The following is a 15582-nucleotide window of genomic DNA, read 5'->3' on the forward strand; positions in this document are numbered from 1 at the left end:
AGCCATGATTCGCAAGTTGTCTCTCTCTACATCCAAGACAGCAGCTCAGATCAAAGCCTCTAGTGACAGGCAAACCCAAGGGTACCAGTTAGGCTGGTTTCAGTTGCAAGAAACAGGAAACCTGACTCAAGCTGGCTTAAACAATAAAAGAAATTTCTGGAGTTCCCTGGTGGCCTGGTAGGTTAAGGATCGGGCACTGTTAACTCCTGTAACTTGGGTCTCTGCTGTGGTGTGGGTTGGATTCGGTTCCTGGCTTGGGGATTTCCACATGCCACAGGTGCGGCCAAAAAAAAAATAAAAATAAAAATAGGAGTTCCCATCGTGGCACAGCAGAAGCAAATACAACTAGGAACCATGAGGTTTCGGGTTCAATTCCTGGCCTCACTCAGTGGGTTAAGGAACCAGTGTTGCCGTGAGCTGTGGTGTAGGTCACAGATGAGGCTCGGATCTGGCGTTGCTGTGGCTGTGGTGTAAGCCGGCAGCTGTAGCTCTGATTAGACCCTTAGCCAGGGAACCTCCATATGCAGCGAGTGCAGCCCTAAAAAATAATAATAATAAAAATAAGCAATAATAATAATAATAAAAGAAATTTCTAGGCCCAGGTGACAGAAAGTCCACAGGGAGGCTTCCTTCAGCAGCTCAGTGACATTATGAGGATCTGTTTTCTTTCCTGGGCTCTGCACTGCCTTCCTCATTAGCGCCATCCTCAAGGAAAACCCAGGGCTGCCTGGTTTTCCTTGGGTTGTGCTGATAACCACATAGCAGAAAACTTTGCTGCAGAATTCCCAGTAAAAGTCCTGGTATTCACCTTGAGTAGAGCCCATACTTGTCCACATGTCCATCTGGGAGAAGGACAGAATTGACGTGGCTTGATCAGCTTAAAGCTGGGACCACATTAAGTCCCTGCTAGAAATCTGGGGCTGCAGGGGAGGGGAAGAGGGAAGAGCTTCTGGACACCCCTGATCCCCCCTGTGTCCACAGCACCAGGCTTCCTGGAAATGCTGGAAGGGAAGCAGCCTGGAGCCTAAAATCTGGAGAGAAATATTTGTGTCATCAGATAAACTTTGCCCCTTGCCTCTTAAATTGATTCATAACATCATTTTTTTCTTTTTCTTCCTTCCTTTCTTTTTTTTCTGGCCATTCCTATGGCATAAGGAAGTTCCCAGGTCAAGGAACAAACCCTCAACACAGCATTGACCAAGCCGCTTCAGTGACAACATCGGATCCTTAACCGGCTGCACCACAAGGGAACTCCATACTTTCCATGAATTATTTATTTTTTTTAAGACTGTGCCTGCGGCATATGGAAGTTCCCAGGCTAGGGGTCAAATCAGAGCTGCAGCTGCCAGTCTACATCACAGCCATAGCAATGCCAGATCCGAGCTGCATCTGTGACCTACACCACAGCTTGTGGCAATGCCAGATCTTTAACCCACTGAGAGAAGCCAGGGATCAAACCCACATCCTCATGGAGACTATGTAGGGTTCTTAACCTGCTAAGCCCCAATGGGAACTCCAACATCATTTATCTTCATAATGTCTTTATCATTTCTTCCCAAGCTCAGGATTCAAAAACCCCAGCCCCTAAAGACATGTAGGTCCAGAAAATGCATGTGACCTAAATCAGGAATCAGACCCCCAAAATCAGACAAAGCCAGCTTCTGGCTGTCTGGTCTATACAGCCCCTCCATAAAGGGCACACACGAGCTCTAAGTGACAGGGGCCATGTCACGTGTTTTGTCCAGGACACAATTTGCAACTATCATAGCTGAAAGGCCAGCCTGCCTTCCTGAAATAAATGCTCAGCTGTTCTGTGGTACCAGGAGGGCTCCTGGGGAGGAGGCATGGAGTGAACCCCAGCCTGCTGTCATCCGAGTGGCTTTGCAAAACCAATGCTGGTAACAGCCTCTCTATCTTCTCAAAACATGTTTCTCATCTGCTTGTCACAGCAGTTTTGTGTCATCAAGGAGATCAGTGACTCCTACCCGTAACCTCTGCTCTGTTTAACAGAAAGTTCTGCAAGACGGCGATGAGTGAAGTGGGTAGGAGGCAAATCAAGGCTTAGCCTGTTCTGACAACATGATGCCCCAAGGTTCCTCCTGTGATCAGGATGGACCAAGCTGCCACAGATCGTGGGGTTGCACCGGGAATGCCATGGTTGCATGCCAGGCATTCAGAAAATGGCAGCATTGTCAATATCCTTATAGGTATGCCTGCAAATCAGACTGTGTTTTGTCCAACCCAGCACCTTGGTTTATTGATGTGGGACCTGTCCCAAGAGCACAAGACTCCAGCAATAAAACCCCAGAAATGGAAAACAAGCCTGTCTACCATCTACAACTCAAACATAACCTACCTCTTCTTTTTTTTTCTTTTTTTCTTTTTTCTCTTTTTAGCCACACCCATGGCATATGGAGGTTCCCAGGCTAGGGTCGACTCTGAGCTGTAGCCGCCAGTCTACACCACAGCCACAGCAACGAGGGATCCGAGCCGAATCTGCGACCTACTCCACAGCTCACAGCAACACCAGATCCTTGACCCACTAAGCAAGGCCAGGGATCAAAACTGCGTCCTCATGGATGCTAGTTAGCTTCGTTTCCACTGAGCCACGACGAGTACGAGTGTAAGATGCCTCTTCTCGATTTTCCTTCTCCTTCAATTCCACTCATCATTATTGGCTCTGAAGACCCCCAAAAGCACAGGTCACAGGTTTCATGACAAGGACTCTTTTCTCCAAGCACATGAAGAAGGCTCAATGGTGTTGCCTCTGTGGTATCCAGCTCTTCTGCTGGCTGCAGATTTTTCTGCAGGAGCTATTGCGAAAGCACACAGCAAATGTCTCTTTGCTCCTTAAGCAGTGTTCCCAGGACTCACTCACTTTAGGAGGAGCAGCCAGTTGGCATCTCACTTATCTCGGTCTGAGAGTGCTCCTGCCTTACATGTTGCAGGTTTTCTCTCTCTGTGGGCACCAGGTAAATTTCCCTCCTGTGATTTTTTTGTTTGGTTGGTTTTTGTTTTTGTTTTTTTCTTTGGTCTTTTTAGGGCCACACCCGTGGCATATGGAGGTTCCCAGGCTAGGGGTTGAATTGGAGCTGTAGCTGCCAGCCTATACCACAGCCACAGCCACGCCAGATCCGAGCTGCATCTGCAAACTACACCACAGCTCACAGCAACGCCAAATCCTTAGTCCACTGAGCGAGGCCAGGGATCAAACCTGCAACTTCATGGTTCCTAGTCAGATTCGTTTCCGCTGCACCATGATGGTAACTTCCCCTCCTGTGTTTTTTAACTTTCTCCATTACGGTAATCATACATTCCCTAGTGTACCAGCTGTGTGACCTTGGATTATTCCCTAACCTCAAGAAGGCCTTCATCTTCTCCTTTGTGAGAGGCCATTTCCTAATTGAGTTATTGCATTAAATGAGTTAAAGCAAAGTGAGTGCTAAATTAATGTGGACTATGACTAATTTTGCACCCACCTATTAATTTCTGTCTGACCAAGTCCATCTAAAAATCAACACAAGTCCAAAAAATCTAAATTTTATCTAGGTCATAATTCCATATTTCCTTAGAAATTCAAAGCAAAGACTAGAAATAGAACATGGAAAAATGAAAACAGTAGATTGAAAGTCATGGGTGGGTGGCTCCATAATGTACAGTTCATATAACATGGGAACACTCCACCCAAAATAGTCATATTGAGTGAATTTAAAATTTTGAAATGCATATATTTTGTGAGGACTTCCTGTGGTGGCTCAATGGGTTAAGGACCTGACGTTGTCTCTGTGAGGATGGGGGTTCAATCCCTGGCCTCACTCAGTGGGTTAAGGATCTGGCATTGCTGCAAGCCTCAGCATAGGTCACAGATGCATCTCAGATCCAGCGTTGCTGTGGCTGTGGTGTAAGCTGGCAGCTGCAGCTCCCATTCGACCCCAGGTATGGGAACTTCCATATGCCGCAGGTATGGCCCTTAAAAGAAAAACATATATATAATCTTCTGTTCAGTTTCTGCCTTAGCTATTGCTCTGGTTTTTTACTGCCACATAACAAACATCCCCAAACTTCGCAGCTCAAAACAAGCATTTTATTTTGCTCACAATTTGGAGGATTGGGAATTTTGGAAGGGCTCAGCTGGACTGCTCTTCTCTCCCCCACGAGGCAGCAGGCGAAGCTAGAAAATCCACTTGCAACATGGCTCCCTCACAAGGCTGGCAAAGTGGGGCTGGCTGTTGACCTGGAACGTGGATTCCTCTCCATAAATCTGTCTGGGCTACCACTTCACAGCACAGCAGCCCCCAGTTTACTCAGAGTAACTTTTCCCCAGACCAAGTGTCCTAAGAGACAGGAAGTGGAAGCTGCCAGCTTCTGGAGGCCTGGAGCTGGAAACTGGCAGTCACTTCTGCCAAATTCTATGACTCAAAGCAGAGGTAGCCCACCCAGACTTAAGGAGAGGGGACATAGCCTCCACCTCTATGGGGAAAGGGTCACAGAACTTATGGCCATTCTTTTTTTTTTTTAACTTTGGTTTTTATTTTGTCTTTTTTACAGAATATTTGAAGATTAAATTTGGGGAAGAATGAGCAATTAACAGGTTTATTTATTTATTTATCTTTTTTTAGGGCTACACGCATGGCATATGAAAGTTCCCAGGCGAGGGGTCGAATTGGAGCTGCAGCTGCCGGCCTACACCACAGGTCACGGCAACACTGGATCCTTAACCCACTGAACAAGACCAGGGATTGAACCTACATCCTCATGGATTCTAGTTGGGTCCGTTACTGCTGAGCCATAACAGGAACTCCCTTTTTTATTTATTTATTTTTTAATTTTATTTATTTATTTATTTATTTATTTATTTATTTATTTTGTCCTTTTAGGGCCACACCCAAGGCATATGGAGGTTCCCAGGCTAGGAGTCGAATCGGAGCTGCAGCTGCCATCTACACCACAGCCACAACAAAGTAGGAACAGAGCCATGTCTGCAACATATACCACAGCTCTAAGTAACCCCAGATCCTTAACCCACTGAAGGAGGTGAACATGCAGCCTCATGGATACTAGTTGGGTTCATTACAATAGGACCTCCTTACGGACATTCTCAAACTGCCACAGCTGTCCTTTTCTTATACCAGTTTGCATGCTGGTGCAATAAAAAGGAATTACTATATCACACCCTATATACGTTCTCTCTCACCCCAGCCTCTCTTATTCTTCCTAATTCTGGTCCTTTGCCCAGCTATCATCTCTCACAGTTGACATGCTCATCTCCAGTTACAGATTCAGAAGCTCTGCTATCCGGCAATGACTTGCTGGTAACAAAGAGCTTAGGCATCTGGTAGACCTGGGTTAAAGTCAACTCCATCAATGACTCGCTGTGACCCTGGACAAATCACTTAATATCTGCCACTCAATATCCTCACCTGAAATAAGAAGTCAACCTCATAAGACTTCTAGGAAAATTGATAAGTAACGTGTTTGGCAGAAATTGTAAAGTCTGATCCTGCTGTATAGCACAGGGAGCTATATCTAGTCACTTGTGATGGAACATGATGGACGAGAATGTGAGAAAAAGAAGACTGGGTTACTTTGCTGTACAGCAGAAATTGACAGAACATCATAAAGCAACTATAATAGAAAAATAAAAATCTTTAAAATTAAAAAAAAATTGCAAAGTCCAAAAATGCCAAGTGTTGGCAAAGGCATAGAACTGAGGGAGATCTCTTGTGGTGCAGTAGGCTAAGGATCAGTGTAGCCACGTCAAAAGCCTGGGTCACTGCTGTGGCGCAGGTGCCATCCCTGGCCTGGGAACTTCCATCTACCATGGGCGTAGTCAAAAAATTAAAATTAAAAAAAAAAAAAAAAAGAGGTAAGGAGTTCCCATCGTGGAGCAGCAGAAACGAATCTGACTAGGAACCATGAGGTTGCAGGTTCCATCCCTGGCCTTGATCAGTGGGGTCAGAATCTGGCTTTGCCATGAGCTGAGATGTAGGTTGCAGACGAGGCTCAGATCTGGCAGATCTGGCGTTGCTGTGGCTCTGGCATAGGCTGGCAGCAACAGCTCCAATTGGACCCCTGGCCTGGGATGTGGCCCTAAAAAGACAAAAAAGGCGGGGGTGGAGGAGTTCCTGATGTGGTGCAGTGGGTTAAGATAATGACTGCAGTGGCTCGGGTTGCTGAAGAGGCACAGGCTCAACTCCCAGCAGTGAGTTAAAGGATACGGTGTTGCCATAGCTGCAGCATAGGTCGCAGCTGTGGCTCAGATGTAATCCCTGTACTGGGAACTTCCATATGCCATGAGTGTGGCCATAAAATTTGTTTTAAAAGACATAGAATGGGAACTCTTATACACTGCTCATGAGAGCATATACTGCTTTAATTTCAGAGACTAATTTGGCAATACATATTCAGATTAAAGATGAACCTATGCTACAACGCAGCAATTCTACTCCTAGATTTAGACCCTGACAAAATCCTGCATAGGTACCCAAGGAAATTCATATAAGAATACTAATGGTAGCACTGTTTTTTTGTTTTTGTTTGTCTTTTTGCGGGGTTTTGTTTTGTTTTGTTTTGTTTCCTTTTCTAGGGCCACACCCGCGGCATATGGAGGTTCCCAGGCTAGGGGTCTAATCAGAGCTGTAGCCACCCGCCTACGCTACAGCCACAGCAACGTGGGACCTGAGCTGCATCTGCAACCTACACCACCACTCACGGCAACGCCGGATCCTTATCCCACTGAGCAATGCCAGGGACCAAACCCGCAACCTCATGGTTCCTAGTCAGATTCCTTAACCACTGCACCACGATGGGAACTCCTGGTTTTTGTCTTTTCCGCCATGCCTGAGGCGTGAGGAAATTCTAGGGCCAGGGATTGAACCCGAGCCACAGCAGTGACATAACTAACTGAGCCACCAGGGAACTCCTGGTAGCACTGTTTTTTTGTTTGCTTGTTTTATAGGGCTTTCCACATTCTTTTTTTTTAATTAAATTATAGTTGATGTACAATATTGTGCTAATTTTTGCTGTACAGCAAAGTGACCCCATCATATATACTTTTTCTTTTTTAATTTTATGGCCACCACCTGGGCATATGCAAGTTTCTGAGCCAGGGATTGAATCCAAGCCACATTTAGGCCTATGCCTCAGCTGCAGCAATGCCAGATACTTTAACCCACTGTGCCAGGACAGGGATCAAACCCACACCTCTGCAGCAACCCGAAGCACTGAAGTTGGATTCTTAACCCACTTCACCAAAGCAGGAACTCCCACATTCTTTTTTTAAATATTCTTTTCCATCATCGTCTAGCCCAGGAGATTGAATATTGTTTTACGGCTGAGTAGTATTCCATTTGTGCCATATTTTAGATTCCACATGTAAATGATATTATATGATATTTGTTCTTTTCTTTCTGACTTATTTCACTTAGTATGAGAATCTATAGTTGTATCCATGTTGTTGCAAATGGCATTATTTTGTTCTTTCTCTTTAAGGGCCAAACCTGTGGCAGAGGTTAAACTGGAGCTACAGCTACCAGCCTACACCACAGTCACAGCAACACCAGATCCGAGTCACACTTGTGATCTACACTGAAGCTTGGGGCAATGTCAGATTATTTAACCCACTGAGCAAGGCCAGGGATCAAACCCTCATCCTCATGGATATTAGTCATGTTCTTAACCTGCTGAGCCACGATGGGAGTTCGTATTTTGTTCTTTTTTATGGCTGAGTAGTATTCCATTGTGTATATATACCACATCTTCTTAATCAATTCATCTGTCAAAAGACATTTAGGTTGTTTCCATGTCTTGGCTATTGTAATTAGTACTGCTCTGAACCTAGGGGTCCATGTATTTTTTTGAATTAATGTTTTGTCTGCATATATGCTCAGGAGTGGAACTGCTGGATCATAAGGTAATCCTATTTTTAATTTTTTGAGGAAACTCCATTCTATTTTCTATAGTGGCTGCACCAATTTACATTCCCACTAACAGTGTAGGAGAGTTCTTTTCTCCACACCCTCTCCAGCATTTTTTATTTATAGACTTATTAATGATGGCCATTCTGAGCAAAGTGAAATGGTACTTCATTGTAGTTTTGATTTGCATTTTTATAATAATTAGCAATGTTGAGTGTCTTTTCACATGCCTACTAGTCATCTGTATGTCTTTGTTTTTTTGTTTGTTTTTTTCTTTTTAGGGCCACACCTGAGGCATATGGAGGTTCCCAGGCTAGGGGCTGAATCAGAGCTACAGCTGCTGGCCTACAGCTCCACAGCCACAGAAATATCAGATCCAAGCCTTGTCTGCAAACTACACCACTGCTCGTGGCAACACCGGATCCTTAACCCACTGAACGAGGCCAGGGATCGAACCTGCAACCTCATGGATCCCAGTCGGATTCATCGGACCTCCCCGATCCATATGTCTTCTTCAGAGAAATGTCTGCTTAGTTCTTCTGCCCATTTTTGCTTGGGCTGTTTTTGTTGTTATTGCTACTGAATTGTATGAGTTGTTTGTATATTTTGGAGATTAAGCCCTTGCAGTTGCATCATTTTCGACTATTTTCTCCCATTCTGTAGGTCGTCTTTTTAGTTTTTTTATGGTTTCCTTTGCTGTGCAAAAGCTCGTAAGTATGATTAGGTCTCATTTGTTTACTTCTATTTCTATTGCCTTGGGAAAATGACCTAATAAAACATTGGTATGACTTCTGTCAGGGAATGTTTTGCTTATGTTCTCTTCCAGGAGTTTTAGGGTGTCATGTCTTATGTTTAAGTCTTTAGGGTTTTCCATATTCTTTTTTTTTTTTTTTTTTGACTTTTGTCTTTTGAGGGCCGCACCTGCGGCATGTGGAGGTTCCCAGGCTAGGGGTCTAATTGGAGCTGTAGCCTCCAGCCTATGCCACAGTCACAGCAACCACAGATCCAAGCCGTGTCTGTGACCTACACCACAGCTCACCACAATGCCAGATCCTTAACCCACTGAGCAAGGCCAGGGATCGAACCTGAAACCTCATGGTTCCTAGTCGGATTCGTTTCCGCTGCACCACAACGGGAATTCCTTTTTTTTTTTTTTTTTTTTCATATTCTTTATTCCACTTTGTTTATAGCCAATATTTTGGACAGAATATTACTAGGATAGGGCATCCTTCTCAAATCTTGAAAACTAAGATATCACTGAGCACTGAAAAGTTCCGTGCAAGAAAACAACTAGTAATATTCTTGGTAGCTAGATGTTCCATGTCATTGTTTAGCATGGAAATGAGGAAAATTAAAGCAAAGTAGCACAGTTTTTAATTGCCAAAAATTGGAAACTACCTAAATATTGACCCGGAAAAGAGATAATAAATGGTGGTGTGGTTAGGAACGGGCAAGAACAAGACACACTAACAGGGAGGAACCTCGCATCCACAATGTATAAAAAGTAATTTGTCTGAAAAAGCATATAGTGTGAAATCATTTGCATATAGCTTGAAACAATGATACCTTGATACAAAACAATGTTATGTATCATTTAGAGAAACAGGCATGTGTGGTAAAAACAAAAAGAAATCATAAATATTGGAGTTCCCTGGTGGCTCAGTGAACTAAGGATCTGGCATTACCACTGCTGTGGCTCTGGTAGCTGCTGTGGCATGAGTTCAGTCCCTGGCCCAGGAACTTCCACATGCCACAGGCATGGCCAAATAATAATAATAATAATAAATATTAAATTCAATCAGTTGTCAGTAGTCCTAAATGGAACAAGGGGGGAAAAACTACAATGATGGATACAAGAGTGCTCATTATTTTATTCTTTTTATAACCTTCTCTATGCCTGAAATATTTCACATCAAATTTTGAAAATTTTCAGGCATTCCCCTCGTGGCACAGCAGAAATGAATCTAAGAACCATGAGGTTGTGGGTTCGATCCCTGGTCTTGCTCAGTGGGTTAAGGATCCAGTGTTGCCATGCGCTGTGGTGTAGGTTGCAGATGCGGCTCAGATCTGGCGTGGCTGTGGCTGTGGCAAAGGCCAGCGGCTACGGCTCCGATTAGACCCCCAGCCTTGGAACCTCCATATGCCACAGCTGCAGCCCTAAAAAGACAAAAATTTTTTTTTGGAAAATTTTCTTTTTTTTTTTGGCTATGCCTGAGGCATGTGGAAGCTTCTGGGCCAGGGACTGAACCCATACCACAGCAGCGACCAAGCTGCCGCAGTGACAATCCTGAATCCTTAACCCACTGTGCCACAGGAGAACTCCTTGAAAGTTTTAAAAGCCTATTTATAGTAAGTATGTGCACAAGGCTGGGGACAAGGCAAAGGCTCAGCGTACGGTAGGAAGTGCTGTCACTGGGTGAAAGATGGCTGGATCCCAGGAGAGTCACACAATCTCAGAGTTTCACTCCACAGATGACACATTCATCCTAAATGTACTTTGAAAATGGAGAAATCTGGTACTCGCCCCTGGGTAGGTTGCTAAGCTATCACAGCTCAGATTTTTTTATTACTTTTTGTTTGTCGGCTTTTTGTTTTTAGGGCCACACATGTGGCATATGGAGATTTCCAGGCTAGGTGTCCAAGAAGAGCTGCAGCTGCTGGCCTACACCACAACCGCAGCAACTTGGGATCCAAGCCAAGTCTGTGACCTACACCACAGCTCACAGCAAGGCCAGATCCTTAACTCACTGAGGCCAAGAATTAAACCCGAAACCTCATGGATACTAGTCAGCTTCATTACTACCGAGTCATAAGGCGACCTCTCCACAGCTCAACTTTAAACCTAGCCCTCCACAAATGGTGGTGACCTGGGGGTGGGACTCCCCCACCACATGGTGGTGGCTGCGTCCCCGTGATCTGCCAGTAGGGGGTGCCATGAGGAGGCAGGGGTGAGGAACTACTCCCCTCTTTGCTTCCTGTTCCTGTGAAGGTCACCCTCAAGTGTCTTCACTCTGACAGCAGCCATTCCCTCCCAGTTGAGTCCTATGCAATTTGTCAGCCTTCACAGAATTGGCTTTCTCACAGACCTCTTCAAGTCACTAGCTGCCAGCCTGCCCTCCTCAGTGGTTTGGGTCCCAGACCCAGGGTAGTCTTCCAAGCTGAGATACCAACATCATCAGTGACCCTCCTCAGAGGTCTGAGTTTCAGCTCCAAGCTCTTCTCCAAGCTTCTGAAGTATTAGTAATCCAAACCTCCGGTCTTTGTTTCCCCAGCGACCCCCATGATAGCTCAGTGCTTGCTTTTCGCCATTTCAGTTACCTGGTTAACATACTTTACACCTAGTTAACCACTCTTTTATTAAATTTTCTGTTCAAACAACTATGATTTCTGTCCTGACTAGATTCTGACGCAGAAATTGGCACCAAGAATGGGGTCAAGGAGTTCCTGTCGTGGCGCAGTGGTTAACGAATCCGACTAGGAACCATGAGGTTGCGGGTTCGGTCCCTGCCCTTGCTCAGTGGGTTAAGGATCCGGCGTTGCCGTGAGCTGTGGTGTAGGTTGCAGACACGGCTCGGATCCCGCGTTGCTGTGGCTCTGGCGTAGGCCGGTGGCTACAGCTCCGATTCAACCCCTAGCCTGGGAACCTCCATATGCCGCAGGAGCGGCCCAAGAAATAGCAACAACAACAACAACAACAAAAAAGACAAAAGACAAAAAAAAAAAAAGAATGGGGTCAAGAGCCCACCCTCTGGCACATACACTTATTTTGTAATAGCAAGTAGCATCTAAACTACTTGCTATTTCCTAGTCATCAGGACCCTGAATGATCAAACATAACACCACCAAGAGAAGTTCCCATTGTGGCTCAGCAGTAATGAACTCTGAGTAGTATCCATGAGGATGCAGTTTCGATCCCTGGCCTTGCTAAGTGGATTAAGAATCCGGCGTTGCCATGGCTGTGCTGTAGGTCACAGATGGGGCTCAGATCTGGCGTTGCTGTGGCTGTGGCACATGTCAGCATATACAGCTCCAACTCGACCCCTAGCCTGGGAAGTTCCATATGCCGCAGGTGCAGTCCTAAAAAGACAATAATAATAATAATATTACCAATAATGAGACAATTAATATCTGTGTGTTCTTGGATCTTAAGGTGATCAATAATCATGTGTCGAAGATAAAACAAGATAGAAAGAGCCTGTCTTTGTACCCTGGTGACCACAGAGCCAATGCAACAGCCCCTGGGCTTCTTTCACTTGGGGGCAGAAATAAACTTTTCTGTCACTCACAGTTTAACCAAATCCTAACTTGTACAGGGACTTAATACGCTTTTCTCCAAAAGCAATCCACCAAAATGAAATCTTCATTTCAGATTTAATACATAAAGGTACAGTTAAAGAAAATTATGTTTCCAATTTTTTAATTTCTTATTTTTTGTCTTTTTAGGGCCGAACACGTGGCATATGGAAGTTCCCAGGCTAGGGGCCAAATCAGAGCCACAGCTGCCGGCCTACACCACAGCCACAGCAACTTGGGATCCAAACACATCTGCAACCTATACCACAGCTCATGGCAATGCCAGATCCTTAACCCACGAGCAAGGCCAAGGATCGAACCCACGTCCTCATGGATGTTAGCCAGGTTTGTTAACCGCTGAGCCATTATGGGAACTCCAAAGAAAATTATTTAAAAAGTCACCCAACAGTCAAGGAAAGGTGTCTAAATGGATCAATGTCAAGTTAAACATTACCATGTCAAGAAAAGTTATATATATTTACTTAGAGGAAGAGACCCATTAATAAACACTATTCAAGAAGTACCTACAAAGTGCCAGGCACAGCACAATTTCCATGTTTTTTGTTTTTTGGGTTTTTTTGTCTTTTTGCCATTTCTTGGGCCGCTCTCGCAGCATATGGAGGTTCCCAGGCTAGGTGTCTAATCAGAGCTGTAGCTGCTGGCCTACGCCAGAGCCACAGCAGCACTGAATAAGAGCCGCATCTGCGACCTATACCATAGCTCACGGCAACACCAGATCCTTAACCCACTGAGCAAGGCCAGGGATCAAACCCGCAACCTCATGGTTCCTAGTTGGATTCGTTAACCACTGAGCCATGACGGGAACTCGGTCCATGCATTATTTTATTCAATCCTCACAAAAATCCTATGACATAAGTATTATTATTATCACCAATCTCTAGACAAGGGAACTGAAGCTTAGAAAGATTAAATGACCTCCAAGATACATAGATGGTAGAGCTGGAGTGAGAAGTCTGGCTCTGAAGCTTATGTTTGTAACCACCACACCATTCAGTACATAGGAGGTAATCACTGCCTTTAAGATCTCTGAGTCCAATGGCAACTTTGAATTTGAAGCCTTTCTCTAGAGTAGTCAGTGATTTCATATGGAACACAACAGAACCACTCTAAAAGACGCAGAGATTCTAAGCAGGTGTCACACTGCTATAGTCACAAGCTGACAGTATTTCCAAAAAACTGGCAAGGCCAACCATATTTACCTGATGGAGAGCTGGCCAGAAGGCAAGACCTCAGCTCAAGGAAAACTACCTCCCTTCCAAATCAATAAGGTACACACAAGGCCCGTCATATGACTGTTCAACTAATGGGTAATATTGACTAACATTCCCAGAATCTGGCCCCCTAAAATTTTTAATTGAAGTTAAATCTAATAAAGGTTCCTAGAAAAAGACATCAAATCAATAGGCTCTTGGTTCTTAGGGGCTGAAATTTGATCTCTAATGGTCCTTGCCCTGGGATTTCCAAAGCTCCATTATCCTCAGTGCTAAACTAAAAAAGCACTATTTCACTTTAGGAACCAAACTGACAACTCAACTGCCAACCGTTATTTTGCAAAGCAGGACACAGTTAGTTGAAAATTATATTTTTCCAATTAGCACAGCGGGAAACACTGCTGAGGCATTCAGCCCAAGCCTGCAATTAGAGAACATTTGCCTGCTTCTAGAAATAGAGTGAATGGGAAGTAGAAACCTGCTATCTAGGTCTTCAGTTAGAATACTCTGGGAGGGGAGACCTTGCTCTAATGTCAGCAGTCCCCAAAAAATAAACATCATGCTCCCTTTAATAAGTAGCATTCTCACTGCACCATAGTATGTTCAGCTGAGATGAAACCCAGCAGCATTTCTGAATGCAGCAAAAGGGGTATGCATTCATCTCTCAAGGAGCCCAGTCTTTACAAAGGCAACAGCCACTGCCAACAAGCAGCTCTAGTGTTTTATTTTAGTATTTAAAACAATCTATGAATAAAGTCTCAAAAGTCTCCATTTGTCACAAAAGTAACAGTTTGGTATAAGCACCTCGGCAATCTCCAGCTCACTGCCCCTTCTCAGATTTCAATGGATCTCAATGGATGGTTCCAGAATTTAAATCTCTTTTAAGTAGAGGCAAAGACAAAGGCAGAGAAAAATGTTAAAGAGACACAACTTTCACACCATAGGGCAGGGGTTGACCTTATTGAAAGCTGGAGCACCAAACAAGATTTCCATGTGAGGCAAGAAAAAAACCACTGGCAGTTAAAATCTTTGCAAATCTTCAGATCTAATGGTCTGCGCACACACACACAGTGGAGAAAGGGTTTTCATGGACCAGGTGTCCTCATACCATGAGGTTCTAGAGAGAACACCACAACTCAGCTTTTCCTTTTTTTTTTGTCTTTTGTCTTTTGTCCTTCTACAGCCGCGCCTGCAGCATATGGGGGTTCCCAGGCTAGGGGTCTAATCAGAGCTATAGCTGCTGGCCTACACCACAGCCACAGTAACACCAGATCCGAGCCGCGTCTGTGACCTACACCACAGCTCACGGCAACGCCGCTGGATCCTTAACCCACTGAGCGAGGCCGGGGATCAAACCCACAACCTCATATTCCTAGTCAGATTTGTTTCCAGTGCGCCACGACAGGAACTTCCACAGCCCAGCTTTTAATGAGCAAGTGTCTTAACTGTTACCTTTGGTCTCTAAGCAACTTTATGTTGCCTGAAGGTGAACAGGTGGAGCAAATCGTTTTATTTCCTGCCAGTCAGGAAATGAACTATTGAGAACACTGGCTTAGCCTAGAGCTTAGCCCAGCTTGCAAAGGTTATGGCAACTCGCAAGTAAACAAGTGCATGATTGTGTAACACTTATCTAATTCTCAGCTACTATATTATAGGTTAATCAGGTGACTCAACATTGACCTGTTTATCCTGTGAATGATACTGGCTAATTTCTAGACACCAAGGCATAAACAACTTCATCTCTCAAAAAGAGAAATATTCCACGAGAGAGAGAGAGAGAGAGAGAGTGTGTTGGGGCAGGAGGAGGGGGCAGAATACCACAAAATATGCAAACTAACAAAAGCTATCATTGCCTTTGGTCTACTGCCATGCCACCTTGAATGTGCCCTATCTTGTCTGATAGTTACCTTTGCTTTTTCTTTTGTTTTTCTGTATGTTTGTTTTTTGGGGTTTTGTTTGTTTGTTTTTTCTTCTTTGGCTGCCCCGTGGCTAATGGAGTTGCCAAGCCAGGGATCTGAGCCCCATAGGTCACAACAATGGCTTGGATTTGATCTCTAGCCCAGGAACTCTATATTACCTCAGGGTGGCCAAAAAAGAAAAAGAAAATATAAAATAAAATACAAATGTTCATTTGCAGGTTT

Source organism: Phacochoerus africanus, chromosome 5 (assembly GCF_016906955.1).
Source record: "Phacochoerus africanus isolate WHEZ1 chromosome 5, ROS_Pafr_v1, whole genome shotgun sequence".
NCBI lineage: Eukaryota > Metazoa > Chordata > Mammalia > Artiodactyla > Suidae > Phacochoerus > Phacochoerus africanus.